This window comes from Dasypus novemcinctus, chromosome 8 (assembly GCF_030445035.2).
Source record: "Dasypus novemcinctus isolate mDasNov1 chromosome 8, mDasNov1.1.hap2, whole genome shotgun sequence".
Taxonomy (NCBI): domain Eukaryota; kingdom Metazoa; phylum Chordata; class Mammalia; order Cingulata; family Dasypodidae; genus Dasypus; species Dasypus novemcinctus.
Window position 1 is genome coordinate 36,821,146 of NC_080680.1, and position 21,756 is coordinate 36,842,901.

Sequence of the window (21,756 nt, forward strand, 5' to 3'; positions counted from 1 at the left end):
TTTACAGGGTGAACTGTTTTTGAACTGACTGGAAATGGAGGCATTACCAGGGGCCCTTTCCAGCACCTATGTTAATTGATGTTGCTCTCTCTTATACAATTACACTAAGTATTAGGAGAGATTTGGCTTCTCATTCAAGTCCTCCACCCATTCCCATGGGGCAAGACACACCAGTCTGCTAAGTGGGGATTTCCAGATCAGTTGTGCCCACCTTTCATATTGACTCCTAGAGTGATTAATGAATTTTAAAGCAATTAATCTAAATGCGGCTCCCCTAGTGGTAAGCAGCCTAAAGGGAAGAGCCATGGGGGCTCCAGAATTTCTAATAGGAGGGGCAAGGGGTTGTTAAGATGCTGCTAGAAGTCTTGTCTTGAAATTGTGGTGGCAGAGTGAACCCATTATTTTTCCTTAGATTATGTTCTACAGGTCAATAAAAAACAGCCAAGGTTTCTGAGGGTAAATTAAATAAGACTGAGAAAAATACCAATTGCTCAAATGAAAGAACAAGAATGCCAAGGCTGGAAGTCAGAGTGTCCCCGGAGATAGAGGTTGGAGGTACAGGGAGGGCAGTCAAGGCCCACCCACCCCTCCCCAGGTGCTGAGCAGGAAAGAGGACTGATGCATCTCGGCGTCCCTACCTGAGCCCAGTAACTGGCCCAAATCTGTAGAGTCAAAGAGGTGTGTAGCATATAAAGGAAAGAGGGAAGGAAGGAGAAACAAAGGGATAGAGGAGAGAAAGAAAAGGGACTGGAGGATAGAGGTCAGAAGGGAAAAAGAGAAAAGAAAAAGGAGAGGGAAGGTAAAAGATTGAGGAAAAAGAAGGGAGGCAAAGCAGAGGCTAGAAAAGAGAGAAGAGATCATGGCACATTTGGCACACATGCTGAGATTATCCAGGCTATTTATGGGGTTCCTCAGAATTCAGATGTATTTTTACCCTCTTAGCCAACTACTTTATTTGTTGGAGCTCACTGTGATCACAGTTCTTGCTCCATAAAATCGGACTTTGCATGTGTGTGTGCAACAGAGCTGCTTTCTGGAAGTGACTTCACACAGCTTGCTTTGACATCATAATGAAAATTCTGCCACTGGTTTCCTGCTGAAGTGATATCTCTTTAGGACAAAGAGAACAGTCTTACTTCCTCAGACTTTACCTCTGAAAACATTTTCCTGGACATCTTCCCCTAGCAAGTTCTGCCTGTCCTTCCTGACACTTGTTTAGCTGATGGGCAGATATGTGTGAGCCCAGTTTTAATCACTCCAGTCTTCTTGACTGACTCAGAGATATCAGTCACAAACTAATGCTTTCAAGCTCTGTCATTTCCACTCTAAGGAAGAAAAATGTCATGAGCCCTGAATTGTGAATAAATGAGATGAGCAATACAGAATGGACCGGAGAGAGACTAGAGCAAGGCAACAGGGCCACCCTGAAGGCTGCTGTGACCCTACCCCCTCCTGATATAAGGCGCCTTTGTTTCAGTGAGTGTTGCCTTCTGGGCAAGAATGGACCAAAGAAAGGCAAACCATCTGTGCATGTGCTTCTCTCAGAGGTCCACCAAGATCGCTGTAGTGGTTATGCTCCGGGAAGCTCCGGGAAGCTCAAATTGTTGCAATTGTTCCTGATTCTGGTTGCAGAGATTTGCAACTTCGAAAATGTGAGATATATATATATATATATGAAAGTCTGATCTATTACTGTGGAATAAATACAGATGAGTTAATACATGCAAACCAACTGTACAAGAGTATTATTATTGATTTCCTTTTAAGTAGAGAGATGGAGGTGAAAGTAAGGTTGCAGCGGGGCCTGGGGAGCAAAAGCCTGCAGGCATGGCAAGCAAGCAAAAAGAAGTGCCTGAGCCTAATGCTCAGCAGCTAGGAAGGTGCTAGAGACACAGCTGATAGCCAGCTCCTCTCACCACACCAGTCTCCCTAAAGTCACAGTGTAGGTACGTGAATTCACTCTACTAGACCTGGGATTCAAATGGCTAGTGCTAGTGCTGCCTTTCAAGGGGTCCAAAGATGGAGACAGATGAGTGAATAGTTACAAGGAGTGATTAATTCCAACAATGGAACTGAACACAGGGAGACTCGAGAGAATATATGGGGCTAGTGGTCAGAGAGTACTTCTCAGAGGAGTTGACTTCTAAATATTCAAAATTGGCCTGCATCATGCTTTTCATGATTCCTATTGCAGAGCAAGGATGAATGTAGAAAACGACAAGGAAAGAAGAGTAAATCACCTTAACCCTGCATCATCTAGGCTTCCTATGTTTAGCATGTGTTATCTAAAATTTCCTGTGAAAGGTTAAAATTTCAAGTCGAGTTTCAGAAACTGATTCTGGATTGCTGGGGGAAACAGCGATACTGAATGGCTTTTGTAAAAGGAGACATTCTTTGAAACTGGATTATCAACCTTAATCTAGGTTCACCAGCACTATTGCAAAGGAAAAATTTTTATCTGGAGAGCGGGCCTGCAGGAGCACAGCTGCTGCAGTTGGAGCAGCCTCTGCAGCATTCCTCAGATATTTGCTTTACGCCCCTGGCACTCCCATATGGGCTCCAGAGACAAGGGATGGGCCAGAATGACAAGCCATAGTGGAGCTGCCACTGGTTTGGGCACCTCATTAAACAACTGTGCTTTTTATCAGTTTGCATTAGAGGAGACCCATTTACAGCTCTTCATCTTCTCTTTTACTAATCCCAATTGTTTCATCTCAAAAATGCTTGATGTCCAAGGAACACCCATATGCAGCACAGAGCATGGCTATGGCCTGATCAGAACAGAAGTAAGTAAGTAAATAAATAAATAAGAAAAGTGATGAAAATCTGAAAAGAAAACATTGACATAAATACCACTAAAACATTGCCATAACAGAAATTCTAATTAAAGGAAGATGAAATGAGTCTGATTCTTTCTGAAAATCATAGTTCATTATAGACCATACAAACAAGAACAAAACCAGGTGCTTTTGGCTAAGCCAACTTGTACAGGAAATTGTTCTCTGCTTCCATAATGGTTTAAAGCCAGGTATGCTCCCTTCCGAGGTCCACACACACACACACAACTTAGCAATATTGTCCCTTTGTCCTTCGGTCTGGGGCATCATGATATGTAGAAATGTTGGAACAGTGTGTCAGTGTCATCCTGTACTCAGGCTATTAGTGGGCGGTGAATTTTGAGGCTGTACATTCATTCTACCTCCTTATCCTAAAACGTCTGTTTACAGAAGGATATACTGCACATCTGCCTACATCACCCTTCTTTGTTCTGAATTCTTCATTTTTCCTCAGACTTTTACATAAACAGACATGGAATTAAAAACTCTAAGTGTTGGCGGGTGGGTGGAAAGGACGCCCCTTAAAGTGAAGCTTCAGAGAGACAACAGTTGGATGGGCTATGACTGGACACACATAAAGGGGGCAAAGTACATGAACAGATAATTCACAAGACAGAAAACCCAAACGGCTAATAAACATGTGAAACGAAAATTTAACCCTAGTAGTTATCAAGGAAAATGCCAAATCAAGCAACGATAAACCATTTTATAACCAAGATCAGCAATTCAATTTAAAAAATAGCAAATGTTGGTAAGGATGGAAGGAATCAAGAAAGTATAATAATTGCTAGTAGGAATGTAAAGTGGTACAATTCCTTTGGAGAGCCATTTATCAATCTCCAGTAAAATTGTGTATGGGCATCTTTTGTAGATCCAGTTCTAAGAAATTCTTTCACATTTATACAGGGAGAGCTATTCAAGAATACTCTTTGCAGTACTGAAAATAATATCAAAAATATTTTTAAGTGGGATAGAGAAACAAATTGTCATGCTGATAAGTAAACTTGATTTACTTGAAATAACTTTATAAATCTCAAAACATAAAGTTGAGATTTTTAAAAAAAGGCAGATTGTCAAAAGACTCATGATGCTATAGATGTAAACATTTAAAACATGGAAAAGAAAAGAAAACAAAAACAAAATAAAACATGGGAAATATTACTAATTCTTATTTCTGGATGGATACATATATAGAAAAATTATTTAACATACAATCATACATGAGATTGATTCACACCAACATGAGGATAGTGAAAAATCTCTGAGAGAGAAAAAAGAGAAATAAAAGTGATAGCAATTGGGTGTTTTCGCTAATCTGAAATTTTACTTCAGATAAAAGGAGACTTGGCCGTGTTATCATCTCTTAAATCTAAGGAGTGGGTGTATGTAAGGGTGTCGTGTTATTTTTTTGCACTTTTCTGTGTATTTAATTCAAACTAAAAATGGAAGAAATGAATTAAAAAGCAGTATTATAGGTTCCCTGGAGAAGCTGCCGGTGCACATGGGCCTGGTGATCACTGAGGAGGAGCAGGAGCCCAGCTTCTCGGACATCGCAAGCCTTGTGGTGTGGTGTATGGCCGTGGGCATCTCCTACATTAGCGTCTACGACCACCAAGGTATTTTCAAAAGAAATAATTCCAGATTGATGGATGAAATTTTAAAACAACAGCAGGAACTTCTTGGCTTAGATTGTTCCAAATATTCACCAGAGTTTGCAAATAGTAATGACAAAGATGATCAAGTTTTAGATTGCCAATCTGCAGTGATGGTGCTGTCCCCAGAAGATGGAAAAGCAGATCTTGTGAGAGCTGCACGTGACTTTTGTCAGTTAGTAGCCCAGCAGCAAAAGAGATCCACAGATTTGGATGTGGATATGTTAAACAGTTTACTTAGTTCACGTGGTTTCCCTGATCCTGATTTAGTACTGAAGTTTGGTCCTGTGGACAGCACATTAGGCTTTCTTCCCTGGCATATCAGATTGACTGAGATTGTCTCTTTGCCTTCCTACCTAAACATCAGTTATGAGGACTTTTTCTCTGCCCTTCGTCAATACGCAGCCTGCGAACAACGTCTGGGAAAGTAGTCATCCCTGGTTGTGTAATTCGATTTCAGGCTTTTGGAGAAAAGGACCCAAATGACTCTGATGTTTACAAAGCACCCATGAAACCCTGTACACACCCAGTCTATGATCCTCATAATTTATCAACAAACACAAAAAAGTGTCTTACTTGAGAGTGTGTGTGCAATTATGTGCACACTTATTGTATGTATGTGTATAGAAATAAACTTATAAATGGAGGAAGTACTGAAGAAGGAAATACAAAGACCAGCAGCTTTGGGCAAATGGCAGCAATGTTTTAAGAGTTGAAATTTCAAATTTAAAAGCTTCAGCCCCAACTACTTCCCTATTTTTGTGGGGAGAAGAGGGAATGATAAGAGCCATTTGTTTTAGTTTGGGAGGGTGGGTAATAATTTATGTTGTTTTTTCTAGTGACCAAACTTTCATTTTTAAAGAACTAGATTGAGTCTATTAAATGTAAACATTCTGAGTTTGCGGAGTCTCCAAAGGAGTGGAGTTCGGTGCTGCTCACGTGTTAAAAGCTTGCTCATCTTCGACAGCAGGAATACCTATCTTCAGATGTCCGTCCATTTTTATAATTTACTTCATTATAGTCAAACAGTGTGACGAGTGTTCATGTGATGTTTGTGCTCTGGGTTGTTAATACCATTTTTAAAAATTACATTGAAATGCATAAATGAAAAATTAAAATATTGATTTGGCAGTCAAAAAAAAGTGGGGGTGGAGCAAGGGGATAAGCTATAATCTTAAAAGTGGAAGATTTCTTAATACAAGAACATTTTGATTCCTCCTTTTGCTTCAGGACAGTGTGTACCCAAAGTTGGTTGAAAAAAATTATTCCATTAACTTTATTTAAAGTTAAAAAAAGAGCATTTGAGGGAACTTAACTTGTGAGTTCTTTCCCGCAAAAGTAACCTGTTCCACTTTGGAATTACACTTCAGAGCCATGTTAACACCTTGGAATTTTACTCAGCAAATCCTGATGGTGATTTGCATAAAAGTTCATAAATAGGATTGAAACTGGATGGAGTAAAATATTATAAGTCTACAAAATTAATTTAACTTTACATGTTCTCTTTTATAACAGAACAGTACATCTTCTGTTATTTTTTAAATCAATAAATGATTTTTTGATAGGTGTTTAATATTTCTTCCCTCCTGATCCTTGGACAAAAACCATTATTTATATTTGATGGGATGTTTTGAGAAAACCATCTTAGCAGTAGTTATCTAAAATTGTACATTTAGAATGGAGTAGTTTAAATTCAAGGTCACAGAAGTTTGCAAAATAGCAAAGAAGATTGGATTTGAAAAGCTATGTCAAATTCTGAAGCTATGAAGAAGTGTGTTTCAACTTTGGTTACAAAACCTTTTATGATTTTAAAAATACACTTTAAATAAAAATGATTAAATTAAAAAAAAAAAAAAAAGCAGTATTATAGTGAGAGCCCATAAAATATAGCAAGTGATCACAAAAAAGATATACACTAAAAAAATCTGGAAACTGTAGACCACACGGTTAGTAATGGTTGCATCTGGGAAGGATATTTCAGGAGGTTTGTTCTCTACTTTCTATATGCTTATTGTGTTTGAACTTTAGCCATTATGATGGATTACCTTTGTAATCAGAACAAACCAAAAAGTTGAAAAGAGGTGGGCGAGGTAAAGAAGGACGCAAAGAAACTTAGATTTAAGTCCCTACTCAAAAAAGCGTCCTTTTAGCCCCACACCTTGGTCTCAGCTTTCAAAGAGGGAGCCAGAGGGAAAAAGGACTGCATTTATGTTCTTAGAAGCAATAACTAGCTAAGCCCCAATTTTGCAATTATGCAACACCAGCTGCCATTTCTGAACGTTCACAAAGAGCTAAAAAAGGGCTCATTATGTTCTTCTGAAATCTGCTCCTCATCCTGTATTCTCTGTCTTGATGAATGTTGCAGCTAGGCTCGCCAATTCCAATCAATTCTACCACCTTAATACCCTTTCTACCCGCTTCCCCTTTCATCCCAACACCACCCCTTTAGCTCCAGCTATCTCACTGACTGGTCTTTCTTCCTGTCTCAAGTCTTATACCCCTGGAATCCATCTAGCAAGCAGTCACAGAGCCATCAACCTGACAAGCATATTTCTTCACGCAATTCCTTCCTTGCTTAATTAATTAATCATCTGCACAAAACGTGTCAATGCTTCTTGTTACCAACAAGGTAAAATGCTGTCTCTTTAGCATGGCTTCATGGGCTAGAGCACTTTATGGGTCCGCTCATATCTACCCCACCATGCAAACCTCTTTGCTTGTACGACTCAGTCCTATATACTCTCTGCAACTATCTGTGGTTACCAAGACTTTGCTCTTTGTATTTTGCTTATGTTACTTCTGCCTAAAATGCCCTGCACCAGTCTACCTCGAGATCAATACATCTATAAACATACTAATAAGCTCAATCCAGCATTTCCTTCAGGAAGATGTTCCTGGTTCTCACCCACATGTTCTCAAATGCACATGCACACACACAAGCATACACATCCGTTTGCTCATGTTTTTTATTAATTGTATACTATTCTTACTTTAATGATTAATGATTGTCCAATTCACTCTGAGTATACTAATTAGGAACTGCTGGTTTTGAATATTTTAGTTCACTTCTTTATTTCTTAAATTACTTCCATTTTCTACAAGAGTCTATTTGTTTTTCTTGGGTTGTCTGGGTTTTGTTGCTGGCTTTTCAAACATGTCTGACAACTCTATATCCTATTATTCAATTTACCTTTTATTTTCTAGAACATTTTTTGAAATCTCATTTCTGTTACTAATGTTCCATTTCTTTTCTTTGCTGTACATCTGCACCTTTATTTCAGAGAGGTAGGCGGAAGCACAAAGAGTAAACCTAAATGTTTGGCCCACCATCTTGGATCAGAAAACTACCCAACCATTTAAAAATCCATGAACCTAGTAGAGATTGCATGATAATGAAAAACAAAGAAATAAACAAACAAGCAAAAAACAGAAACTTCTCAAGACCCAAATTATCTAAAGATATAGGTAAAAAATATGGTAGTTAAACAATAATTAGTCCATAATAGTTGAAAATCGTATGGCGTAAGCTTCTTCTAGAAAGAAACTATGGTGTCCTCTTCATCTTTGTACTTTCAATGGCTAGTACAGTGTCTGACTTGTAGGAGGGCTCAATAAATAGTTGTTTTTAAAATGTAACATCAGCAAAGGCGCCTGATGGAATCCTTCTGTGTTATTTCTTTCTGATCATATCCATACTAGAGTATGGCTCTACTCTCATTTCCATTTTAACTGGAAAGTGGAGAATTTAAACAAGGACAAAGCGTGCATGGAACATGGATTCTTACTTTTGTTGTATTAAGGAATAAATTTTCTCCATAGTTAAACCCTTGTGACTGAATGTGGGGCAGAACGAAGGGTGTTGAAAAGGGAAGTTCCACTTAGGGGTTGGGAAGAGGTGGGAGAGAAAACAGCAAGTTTGGGAGGAGGAACTGAGAGCAAAATATCAACTATGTTTATCTGGGAAATTCTGATCTTCTCTCTTTTCCCATCAGAAGCTTGAAAAGAAATCTTAGCCAGAAACCTCTGGTCATGTCACCTTCCTCTAGCCCATGTATATTAAAATAATCAGTGTAAGTCTCATACTTTCTTCTTCCTTTTCCACTTCCATTGATTACAGGTCTTCAAGTCCAAATTCAACACTCACAGTTCACAGAGATGGTGATTATGCCAAAGTGTAAATTTAATCTATTAAATAAAACAAGATCTATTCATTAGATCTCCTCAGAGATAACAATGAATTTTTCAGAACTTAGGAAAAGTCTTGACAAATGGACAAAGAGTCAAAAAGTAGGATTGTTTGTTTAAGACAAAAGAAGACTAAATGAGGGTTTTAATTGTCTCCAACTGGAGACCTATTCGGTGGATAGTTCTAAATACCATTCATTTATTCCCTCCACATAAAGAGAAGAATGAGAGGAGTGGATGTGGCTCAAGGGGTTGAGCACTCACTTCCACATGAGAGGTCCCAGGTTTGGTTCCTGGTACTTCCTGAAGAAAAAAAACAAACAACAAGCAAAACAAATGAAAAGACCAACTCAGGGAAGCTGATGTGGCTCAGTGTTTGAGTGCCAGCTCTCCACATATGAGGTCCTGGATTCAATCCCCAGCCCCCAGTACCTAAAAAAAAAAAGGAGTAGGCTTTGTTAAGTGTCAAATAATTGAACTTGTTCTAGGAATAGGAGTAAATAGGCAAATACAAGAAAGTATAATAAATCAACTACAGGGCAATCACCAGGTTCTGTGGGAACATATGCTTGGAATGAGGGGTCAGGGAAGTGCTCTGACAGAGGAGTAATAACTCCTCTGACACCTGAAGGATGAATAGATGTTATTCAGGGACAGGTTTGGAAAAGAAGCAGAAAAAGAGTCTCACAGGGGCCCTGCTAGGAACTCATTAAGGCTGGAATATTGTGTGTGAGGTAGGGGATGATGAGACCTGTGGCAGGAGCAATAAGCAAGAAAATCAGAAAGGGACTCATGCCCCACACTAGAGTGTTTGAACTTGGCCAAGAGGGCAAAGAGGAGGGCAATGAATGGTTTTGAGATAGGGATGCAACAAGATCTGGTTTGCATTTTAGAATGATCTCTCCAGTTATGCCACATGTAATGTATTAAGAAATGAAATGATTGGGCAATGGGTGCTTGGAACTTAGGTAGGAATCTGTGGCAATAATGTCAGGAAAGAATAGAAGGACCTAAGTCTAAAATAGTAGTAGTAGATTGGAGAGAAGGAGATAGAATCATGTTGAAAGATCTATCATGGCAGAATCAACGAGGGTAGGAGGAAGAATCTAAATCTTTGTGCTAAATATGATTTTCATCAATCCAAAAACTCCAAAGAGTTCCACTGTTCATGGCTGGGTCTCCTTGCCTGTTTCTCCTGCTCTCACATACACTCACTATCAGTTCTTCCATTTCTACAAAGGGCCTGTTCTTTTAGTATCTGTGGTCCGCTCTCCGTCTCCCCCAACACCCAAAGTCTAAGACATTCACTATGGACTAACTTCCTGGGAACTCCTATAGAAGAGAAAGTCATAGCCCTTGATTTCCCAGGGCCATCAGAAGAGTTGAGGGCAGATGTGAGGGTCATGGTTGGGGAAATCCAGCAGAATGGTCTCTTTTGAGCTCTTACTTCCACTATGAGCCAAGGTCTCTTCTCTGTATTCTACAGATGGTCCATCAGACACTATTGAAACAATCACACATGAGTGTATACACACACATTATGCTCAAGCCCACACACACCTCGAAAGGACAAATATTAATTCTGAAAGATGATACGTCTATGGAAAATTAAGGAAAAAAAGAAAAATTTTCCTAACTGCCTCATAATTTTTAAGGCATCTCTCTTACACAAGACAGTCACTGTTTTATTTCCTCCATCACGACTTTCAAATTGTGCTTCTTCAATATCAGCAGAAATAGGAAAGGGCCTATTACTGAACTACAGCACCACTTCATGGTCACTCTCTAGATACTTAAGAACCCGTTCAAAGCTTTGTGATGACGTGTTCTAAGGACTTGATTACATTTCTAACCAAAGTTGCTCATCATCCTCTGCCTGGGATAAGGGAAAGTATGTATTTTATTCATTCAGATGTTTCTAGGTTTTCTGTTCTTCTCGTTAAATAATTGAAATTATTCAGTGGCATTGTGATAATATGGAGAGGACACTCCTTAAAGTATGAAGAGCTTGGCTCAAAAATGCTGACTAACTGCCTGTTACTGAGTAAATCTTTGAGCCTTAGTTTCCTTATCAGTAAAGTGATGAGTAGCATGGGCTATTTTTCTTTATAATCAACTTACATTGAGTGCAAAATATGTGTGAAAGTAGCAGGTGTTCAAATATGTATGTGTTTATTTATGTTTAAAATCAGAAATCATCTAATGCAATGACTAATTTTGCAAATGAGACAATGAAGCACAGACTGGCATCAGGTTTCCCAGGCCCATGAAGCTGCTTAGGGTGAGAGTCAGGGATAGATGCCAGGTCTCCTGATTCCTAGCTCAGTGTTCTTGCCATTATACCTTCTGGAGTAAAACAAGGCAAGGGAGTCTTTTGCTGTAGAACTGTGCCCTAAGGACATGCCCCCCCCAAATGTCTAGGCTAGGCTGCTTATTTTCAATGTCCATGTGGTTTTGCCTTGGATGGAAAAGTTTTTTCCAGTACCACCTATCCTATTATCCTGTTTTGAAAGGATAATCTGTCAGGCACATCAAACATTAAAAGCAATGGGAACATTCTTAGGTTTTGTAGTGTGTACATGTTTCCCAATGATTAAATCTTCACTCCTGGGCTATAGACAAAAAGGAGAATATACTGTCCCCCTCCTCCACTAAAAGGAGAAAAGCTTTTAAAACCTTTGGCAGAATTCACTATTCAAAGTAGAAAAATAAAAATTTCAAGCAATATCAGATGAGAAAGACAAAAGAACACATGTGTTCAGAATAGTTTGTTTTCTCTCAGGCTAAAATATTGCTACTTCATGATTTTGATCTATTATCATTAGAGTCAGTTTGTAGCAATTTTATCAACAAACTTAATCCTTTCCCTGGGTTACCATAATTAGGAAAACATAGGGGAAGGTTTAAGCTGATCGTTTCAAAGAGCAAATAAAATGGCAAAGATGAAAATACATTTATTCTGAAAGGCATAATAAATGATTGGTATACAAGGCACTTAAAGTTTCTTCTTTCTCTACAACCAATGTGTGATTGAATTATCACCAGAACTTTAATATGACCACCTAGGAAATGAAAACCAAATAGTGACTTTATATCCAGGCCCTTGGATGTCCCACTGTACCTTAAATTCAATATATCTAAATTGGAATTCTATATATCCCTCTCCCCCAGCATACTCTGGCTCCAGTATTCCCAATGATAGCAAAAGCACCGTCACTGAGAACATCAACTCCTTCTTTACCCTCGTCTTCTGCCTTCCTCCTTTCCTTAATTATCTCTAAAGTCTAGTTTTAATCTCCACAATGCCTCTGGAACCCACAGCCAGTGTGTCAGTTCTGGCTTTTATTGTCTGATAAACTAATGGCAGTTGGGTTCAATGAATTGTTCCTTTGGAGTCTACTCTTACTAACCTCCAGTTCATTTTTTCATAGAAAGCAAAATTACTATTGTAAAATATAAAGACAGGGATGGTTTATAACTTTCAGTGACTCCCTGTTGCCTTCAGAGGGCAAAAGTTTTCATTTGGTCCTGAAGACCTTTCTCAATCTGATCTCAACCCACTCCCCAAACTCCTCTCATCATGATCCATCATCAAAACTATGCAATCATCCTCAAAGTACTAATTATTTCCCCCTAAAATATCCTTTCTACCTCTATGCTTTTGCTTAAGCTGTATTCTCTGCTTATAACTTTTATATTTGAACTTCTTTGTCTACTTAGTAACTTTCTCCTTAATCTGAAAGATACCTCAATGCCATATCTCAGCCATATTTTCTCTGGTAATCCTCAAAATACTTACCTGGCTCTTCCTCTGTATTTCGATAGCTGTTCATAAACTATTATGCTAATTAGCCTAATATGTTTTGATTGCCTTTTTTATTAGGGAATTCTTTGATAGATTCTCATGTCCCAATACAAGTCTGACACAACAGGTATTTAAATATATGTGAATCAAACTAAATCAGCTATTCTTGTCTAATGATAAATACAAGAGAGTTTCATGAATAATCTCCTCATTCAGACTTTCTGTTTTCAGATAAATAGGTTGGTTCTCAAACAATATACCATGGTACATAGGGGTACTGTCAAATGTGCAAAATTTAAATTACATTGAAATCATGTACATTATACAAAAGCACTATTTCTATGATATCTGTCAGGCAGTGAATTGAGTAGGACGGCATAAACTTGGTAACACAAGATACAAGAGGTTAAGAATAATGATGTAATATAAAAGCAGTAACCAAAAAAGTGGTGAGTTTCTGTTATTGTTGTTGTTGTTTTTAACTAAAACCTTTAAGACCTTTGCCCTGGAGTATATGAGAAAACACAGTCAAGTTAGGAGACATTTCTTTTTAAACAATGATTCAATGTCCAAGTGCAGCCAAGCAGAAAGAATGATAGCTGTGGATGTTTTATAGCACTGTGAGACATTTTAGAGAGAAGTAAAGATTATTTTGTAATCATTGCTGACTTGTTTGAGGACTTTTAACATCCCCTATTCTGTGGCCTAAATTTACCGTATTTGAAAGAGTACCTAAAGGATAGAACTCTGTGATGAAAGAGCCACCAAGTGTACATTTGGATAGAATCTAGGCATGGATACAATACATATATAGTGTTAATAATGGGATGTGTGGAAAAAATATACCAAGTGTACGCTATAGACCAGAGTTAGTGGTAATACTCTGATCATGTTCTTTCATAATTTATAACAAATGTTCCACAACAATGTAAGATTTTGGTAATGATTTTGTGATGTTCACACCCCTTCTGTACATTATGCATGATTGTTTTGTAAGCTCACAACTTCTCTAATTTTAAAAAATGGAAAAAAAAGAAGTGGTTGAGGCAGAATTGTGGAATAAAGGTTTGAAACATGATAGTCTTGATTGAAATCCCAGCTTTGGCCTTTGGCAAATCTCCTTCCCCTTGCTAATTCTCAGATCCTTTCTAAGATGGGACAATAACAGGACCTATTTCATAAGGTTATGAGAGTTAAACTAGCTTAAAACAGTACCTGGTTTGGAGTAGGCCTCATTAAATGTTAGCTACTGTTTTGTTTTGTTTTTTTACATTGTTGTATTATTTATTACTATGGCTCATCATGAAGCTAAATGCTTACTTTAGGTCAGCCCTCCCTACCACTGCTGTGATCTTCTAAATTTGCCAATTTAATTTATTTAGTTTCGGTTCCTCCATATCCATGAAAATCACTGAATAGGTCAGAGAAAAAGAGCAGAAGCTATTAAACAGCTGAGTTATTTTTCTCTCTTTCTGCAAGTACAGAAACATAGTTCCACTATTGTCATTGTCCTATATCTGACTGGAAATACTCATTTGTTAGGAAAAGCAGATCTAAATAGCTAACAGGTGTCCCTCCATAAGTGTGATGTTATCAGGGAAATACTTATAAAGCTTGCTTGGGTGGTAAAGTCAAGCTTAGTTGAGAAGCTCTGAAGAAACTTCAAAGCACTGCCTAGGGAAGCAAAGAGACGACAAGCATCTAAAAGGGGGAAATGACAACCAACAATTCTACCAGGGAAAATTACAAATAAAGAGCAAATCACAGTTATGTTCAGGTGAGTGAGACAAACCCAGGATATATAACACAAAAGTTAAATAGAGATCATTGTCCTGAGATATTTATATATGCATGCAGAAACCTGTGGCATACCCATGCACTATTTCAGCAATCAGATCCTGTGTGATACGACTTTTAGAAAGTAAATTGTAGTAACCTATCAGTCATGGCATAATTATTTTCATCCAGTCATCAGACTTGACAGTTATATATGGCAGGTATTAACACCTGCCTCTTGGGGATACTGGGATAATTAGTGTTTTCACCAACTTACTGAGGTGTAGAAAACTATAAGCAAATGTGGGGGCATGTGTCATGGTTATCAGACACAACTATTATTCATTTTCCTTGTAATCAAGGACACACTAGGCCCAGAGGTTCCTTCTCACATACCTATTTAAGACTGAATTGATGTTCCTTAGCCAAAAAAGCTTTCAGACAATGGGATTCATCTCTAAACTCAACCTGAAAACAGTGTGACCCCCAAATAACTAATCCCTCCTAAATACATTGAGGTCTGTTTTTTGTCTCAAGCATCAATGACCTCCTGGTTATTAAATCTATCTGGAAATTTCTTAGCATTTGTCATGGCTGACCATGACCCTCTTTCTTCTCTTATTTTGGTCACCATGATGCCACATTTTTCTGGTTTTCCCATTTGAATTGCAACTTTTACTTTCTCTGCCTATCCCACTAGTTGGTTTCTTTCCTAAGCCCTATTCTTTTTTCCGGATCCTCTGTTCCTGAGCAGTATCATCCATTATTGTGGTCCCATATGAGAAATACTGAGGGTTGCGGGAGCTCAGATGAAGACCCTGTCACTACCAACCATGGACATTACAGAGGGCGATGGGGAATAGGTGGCATTTGGCTTAAGAATATGGGTATAAGGATGCTGCTGTGAGTTGAATTAGGTCTTCCAAAAAGATATGTTCAAGTCCTAACACCTGGTACCTGGAATGTGACCATATTTGGAAATAAGGTCTTTGCAGATATAGTCAAGTTAAAATGAGTTCACACTGGATTAGGGTGAGCTCTAATCCAATGACTGGTGCCCTTAAAAGAAGAGGAACTTTTGGACACTGAGACACAGGGAGAAGGCCATATGAAGTTGGAGAGACTGGAGTTATGTCACCACAAGCCAAGAACACCACAGATTGACAGCAGCCACTAGAAGTTAGGAGAGAAGCATGGAAACTATTCTCTCTCTGCGCCCCCAAGAAGGAATCAACCCTGATGACACCTTGATTTTGGAGTTCTTTCAAGCCACCCAGTTTTTGGTAATTAGTTATAGCAGCCCTAGGAAATGAATACAAGTGTAATGTAAAGTTTCTGGTATAATCCTGAAGTTAAATTTGTCTAAAATTATATCTCTCACTCTACTGTCTATTCCAGATAGCTCTTTATAAAAGAAATGGTTGTTTCCGTCTAAAGGAAAATTTGTTAGTTTTCACTGTCAGCATTTTGAGTCTAAATGAAGTGCACATTAAAGAGTTACAGAAGAATGATCTGCTAGGCTCAGTCCTTCAACAAAATATTTTTAAAAATAAACCTTTTGGGTTAACAAATTGTCAATATATTAACAATATTTTAAGAGAACTATTTGGCGTAACAAACACATCCTCACACACATAGTAAACACTTAAAAGGAGTTCTGAAGAGCTTTCAACAAAAGACAGAATAGCAGGTGAGGACCAGAAAAGTCTACTTGGGAGGAGTAAGAATTCCAGTGGATGCCCTTAAAGGAGACAGGTGGTATGGCACCTGCATGACTCGGCAATTCTGTTTTACATTTTCATATTTGTAAAGGGTTTTAAAATAACTCCTCCTGACAAGCATTATTATCCCAATTTTCCAAAAGATGAAATAGAAACAGAGGCCAGCGAAGCAATCTGCCCTCTTCAAATAGAAAATGGCCAGTGGTAATAGATCAGAGATCACTGAGCCTGAAATTCTATCTGGCTGTACGAGCTTACATCCCCTGGATGAGCACTTCTCAGCATTTGCCAAATTTGAATGGACAAAGCCGTTCAATCGTGTCAGTTCATCCAGATAATTCAGGTCAGAATCTCCCTGTGACCTTGGGATTGCCAAAACAATGTAGACTGAATTATTTAACAAATTCTTAACTCTTAAATTTAGCTTGACTGGGGTGGGCCACTAAAATGAAAGTGCTACGTGGGAAAGGGAAGAGATTTAACTCACATTAGATTGTGCTGAGGCGAAGGAGAGGGGTAGAGAATGCTACTTACGTAAAAACTGTTGAAATTGTTGCATTTTAATTTCTTTGTGGATTTTTCCATGTCTTGATTTATCCTTTTCTTTTTGCTATATCCAGTGGCAAGTTACAATGTTTCCTATATCTTTAATTTGGACAATTCTCCTCACTGAAGATGCCTTTTTTCCTAATGCCTGGCTGCCCATTATGGTGCCCGGGAAGCTTTCCACGGTGACTACAAGCTGAAATCTCATTTAACAAAATAATTGCCTCCCAGGGATTCTTCCATAGGGTTCTGAAGCCCCCACGCTGGCCTAGCTGTAGAGACCAACCAAGGAGGGTACCAGTCAGGTCCCTCAGGGGTTGCGCAACCGTTGTGCTCATCGATGAGAAATACAAAACAACCTGGTTTTCCTCCTCAGCCTCTCAAACACATGAGGACTTGAGCAGGCAGAGCAAAACACGGGCAAATGACTCAGTGGAAATCCTGACTGTTTACTAAGATCTTCTGCAGCTTCCCAGATCAGACACCTGAAGTCGAGGGCCCTCCTCCCAGGGCCCGCCTGACTCACCCTGGAGAAGCCCGATGGGCGTGGCTGCCCCTGGAGCCTGCCATCTGGAGACTGTTGTTTAGTGCTGGAAGTGTTGGCTTTTCAGGTCTTAGGTTTTCTTTGTTTGTTTTAAATAACTGTAAATTAAATGCTCAAAATTGAACATTTGGAAAGGACAGAAAAGTTTTTTTTTAAAGCAGGGGGAAAGTAATCACCCATAACCCCACTCAGAAACAACCATGGCTAACATTTTCATTTCTTTCTCTTTTTCAAAAACATTGACAAATGCCTTTATGGATGCCTCAATAGACATTGCATGTGTTTTATCTCTATGGTAATAAAACAACATGTATCAGCAAGTATAATTTTTTTGATCTTAAGCAACTTTACAGAATTTTGAAAGCCCATGAGAGAACCATGTAGTCTATCCTAAAACAGAAAAACAGTCACAAATCTTAGTTGTTGATGCTGGATTTTCAGGAATGCATTGTCAAGGTAGGCTGCGTGAAGGTAAGTAACTATCTTCTGTAGAATTATTTGTCCATTATCGCCTAACAAAATGGATTAATTTTCGTTTCCTGGAGGGTGTAATTTCCCAACTTGTTCAACAGCTGCTCTTTAGGATGATCCTTGAAATTCTCCCTATCAAAATAAAAGATAAAATTCTGTCTATCCAACACTTCAATGCACTCAAAGTGGGTTTAAACATTAAACATTAAATCCCAAATTTCCAAATGAATAGTTTAAAGTTCTCAGGTTGGCATTCACCTCTTTCTTTACTTTGGCCTGGCCTATCTTTCCAAACCGTATCTTCTATTATTCCTGTGCTAAGTAGCTTCTAAGATAGTTGGCAATGAAACCTACCTCCAGATATTCATGACCCTTTGTAATTCCCTCCCCTTGAGTATGGGCTGGGCATGGTGACTTGCTTCTAATGATTAGAATTTGGCAAAAGTGATGGCATGGCACCTCTGAGATTAGGTTATAAAAGGACCCTGGCTTCCATCTTCCTGTCTCTTCTACCCCTCATGTCCTTGAGGGAAACAAGCTACCATCTTGTGGACTGTCCTATGGAGAGGTCCACATGACAAGGAACTGATGTCTCTGGCAACAGCCAGTGTGGACCTGAGACCTGCCAACAGTCCCAGGATTAAGCTTGGAAGCAGATCCTGCCTGGTGGAGCCTGGAGATGACTGTAGCCCCACCTCGTACTTTTTAAAAAATTTATCACCCTCCACCCCCAGATGGTTCTCCCCTATGTCTGCTCATTGTTTGCTCGCCTTCTCCAGGAGGCACTGGGAATGGAACCCAGGACCTCCCACATGAAAGGGGAATGCCCAAGCGTCTGGGCCACATCCACTCCCTGGGGACTGCAGTATCTACTGGCTTGTGGCATCTGCTCATTTAGGCATTTGCTTGTTGCAGTGGGTACAGTGTCTAGCTTGTTGCAGTGTGTGCAGCATATGGCTTGTTGCAGCATCAAGCTCCTTGCAGCAGGGGTATCGTTTCTTCGAGACCAGGACTTCCCAATCTCGGCACTATTAACATTTGGGGCCTGATGATTCTTTGTTGCGGCAGCTGTCCTGTGCATGCAGGGTGTTTAGCAGCATCCCTAGTCTCTACCCACTAGATGCCAGTATCATTCCACTCCAACCCCCCAACTGTGACACCCAAAAATGTCTCGACTTTGTCCAATATCCTGGATCAGAAGTCACTGTCTTAGACTGTAAATTTGGGGGAAGTAGGACTTTTATTTTTAAGATTTATGTATTGAAATTTTTAGGAAGTTCCTTAGGGAGAACTCAATCCAACCTTCCATTTGACCGATGAAAAGACTGTCAACAGAGAAATGACTCATGTAAAGTCACCTCGTAGATTAGCAATAACAGTTGCCCTTCTAATTCATTCCTCTTCCCACTAGCTTCTTTGTGCAATTCTTACTTGATAGTGACACTTATAAGCCACGGAAAAGCTGTCTTTGTCTCTGGTACTTGAATTTCAACCCACTATCATTGCTAGTATGAACTGTGATTCTTCTCTGCTTGATCAACAATGATCTTCTGGTTTCAAAGGTGAAAATAGATTCTCTTTCACTACACGGAAATCTGGTTTTCTTAACTTACTGTCCTTTTGCCAAGGAGAGCACAAAAGAAACCCCCAGAAGATCTAGTGTCTCAGAACATAATGTCCCTCTTTTTTTCTGCTCCTTGTTAGTTTTCTGTCTTCTTGGAGCAGTAACCAGGGATTTAGAATGCCCCTTTCTTTCTTCTTTGTTCTGATCCCTTAATCTCAAAATCAGACATAAATTTCTCCCTGCTGTCTCTCCCAGAAAGCCTCTGCTTCTATTCAAATTCAAACCTCCTTCATCTTTCAGCTGGACTAAGGAAAAAGTCTCCCAAGGTCCTCCTTGCTCCCTCTTTTCCTCTATAATCCACAATACATTTTTCACAGAGCTCTTATCTTTTCTAAATGTAAACCAGACCATGCCACTCCTGATTCAAATCCTCCCATGACTTTCCATTGCCCTTGAAATTCAAATTCTTTGCTAAGGCCTGCAAGGCAAACATTCCCTCTCCTCTCATCTTCCCTTTCTACTCAGAACATCAGCTTTATGGTTGTTCTTGGATATTCCAAAACTCCACCGGTCTCATGTCTTTTCAAGGGAGGGGCCCTCTTCCAGAGCTGTTTTTCCTCTGATGTTCCTGTGACTGACTTATTACATTTAGCCTTCATCCCAAAAGTCAGTTCCACCTTACTGACATAGCTAACCCTGCCTGCACCTCAGTCACTCTGGATCACATTGCCCACTTTCATAGCATTCATACTCTTTATTATCTTAATCTAAATGATTCTGTTCATTAGTTTACTTTTTATTTATTATCTTTCTCCCCATTGATCCTGGTCAAAATATGTCCATTTTATTCACTGCTCTATCCCTATTCCCCACAACAAAGCCCCACAGATAGTTACATAGGTTCTTGATAAATATTTCTGGACAAATGAATAAATGAATGAGTGAGTGAAAAACCTAGGAAACACTTATGCATATAGGACCAAGGATCTTTGGCATCCTTCCCTAATATCCCTCACCCCTCCTATTCAAAACCTCTCTCAACCTCCTGTCCCATTTTCATTGCACTAACCTAATATAATCAGGCAGAATCATACCCAAAGCATAAAAGTGCTCTTTTGGTGACATTGATTTAATAATTCACTGCCTACCTGAGTCTGAATGAATCATTTAGATTTTGTAAAATTTCCCAATTTTGTAAGATGTCATTAACAGTTCTGATTTTTAAAAAGTCTTAGTCATGGATTCATTTATCTGAGTAATATCATCTAATAGCCATGCCCAAAACCGGTGTACCAAATGCAATGAATGTCTCATGATGATGGAGGAGATTCTTGTTATGGGGGGAGGAGTGGGGTGAGGGGGGTAGGAGGTATATGGGGACCTCATATTTTTTTAATGTAATATTAAAAAAATAAAGACAAAAAAAGACTGAGAAAAGAAAAAAAAGGACAACAAATCTTACAGCGGTGAAAGACAAAATGTAAAAAAAAAAAAAAGCATAATTACTAAGAGAACTCAGCTTATTTGCATGGAATTACTACTACCAACCACTTCTTCTGGATGTTATGAGAACAAATGAGATAATATCAGTGAAGCATTTTCATCTTAATAAAAAACATTCATATACACGAAAAGTAACACTATTGATTTACCGACAATCCAATGTGTCATTTTTATACATGTTACTAATAATTGAATTAAGGGAGGTCGAATTGTGTGTATTTCTCAGAAGTCTAAGGGAAATCCAATACTTAGGGCATTTACCCAAGAGATCTTGACTCAGAATTGGAATATTCAGGAATAAAAAAGCTGAGTAAGTTTCAGTAAAGCTCTCCATTCTTTAGTCTCTGTGGCCTTTTACCTGTCATCACAGAATATGGAATGTTGGTGAGTCAGAAAGACCCTTGTGTATCACCTGGCATAACACCCTTCCTTCACAGATGAGAAAGCAACATCCCCAAGGTCATATACCAAGGTCCTTCAAACTTGTTAGTTGTTGAGGAAACCTCTCACCAGTTCCCCCCATTTCTGCCAAAAATTGTTCTGTCATACCCATTACTTCTCATGTGCTGTTATTCTATTTCCCCTTTTTACCTTTCAAAAGTCAGGATACAAATCAGGAAGGGAGAATAAAATGCTAAGATCAAGATCTTGCCAAGAAAAAACAACTCATAGTTTCTTCTTAATGTTTTTCAGCTTTTAGTCTTTTGATGAGAAACAACCACTCTCATTAAAAGTTTGTAAATATGCATCTGGAAAGAATTCAGGTCAGCATATTCAATAGTTTAGAAACTTGGCTAATTTGGACTTTAGCCCTCTGGAATTCTCAGAAAGCTAGAACCACACTTGATCCAGAATTAGCGTGGGGCAAAAAGAATTTTAATTTAAAAATGAGTTTTGGTAAGAATTCAAATAATTAAGGACTTAATTATTCAGCTACAAATGATCACAGCTGAGAAAAACCAAAGACCAAAGATAACTTCCATTACAAGGAGACCAGTCAGTTTTCATGGTGTCTTAGATTCACAGTACCTTAAATTCCTGGGGTAGCTGTAACAAAGCATCACAAGCTGGATGGCTAGGAAAGAAAACAAAAACAGAAATTTATTATCTCATACTTCTGGAGGTTAGGAGCCGGAAAATGAATCCTTCATT

General features: G+C 38.8%; 1 pseudogene; it reads left to right on the forward strand.

Moving 5' to 3' along the window:
* The first annotated feature begins 1,370 nt into the window (after positions 1-1,370).
* On the forward strand, positions 1,371-5,520 carry LOC101416024 (dehydrodolichyl diphosphate synthase complex subunit NUS1 pseudogene; annotated as a pseudogene).
* Positions 5,521-21,756: the final 16,236 nt, after the last annotated feature.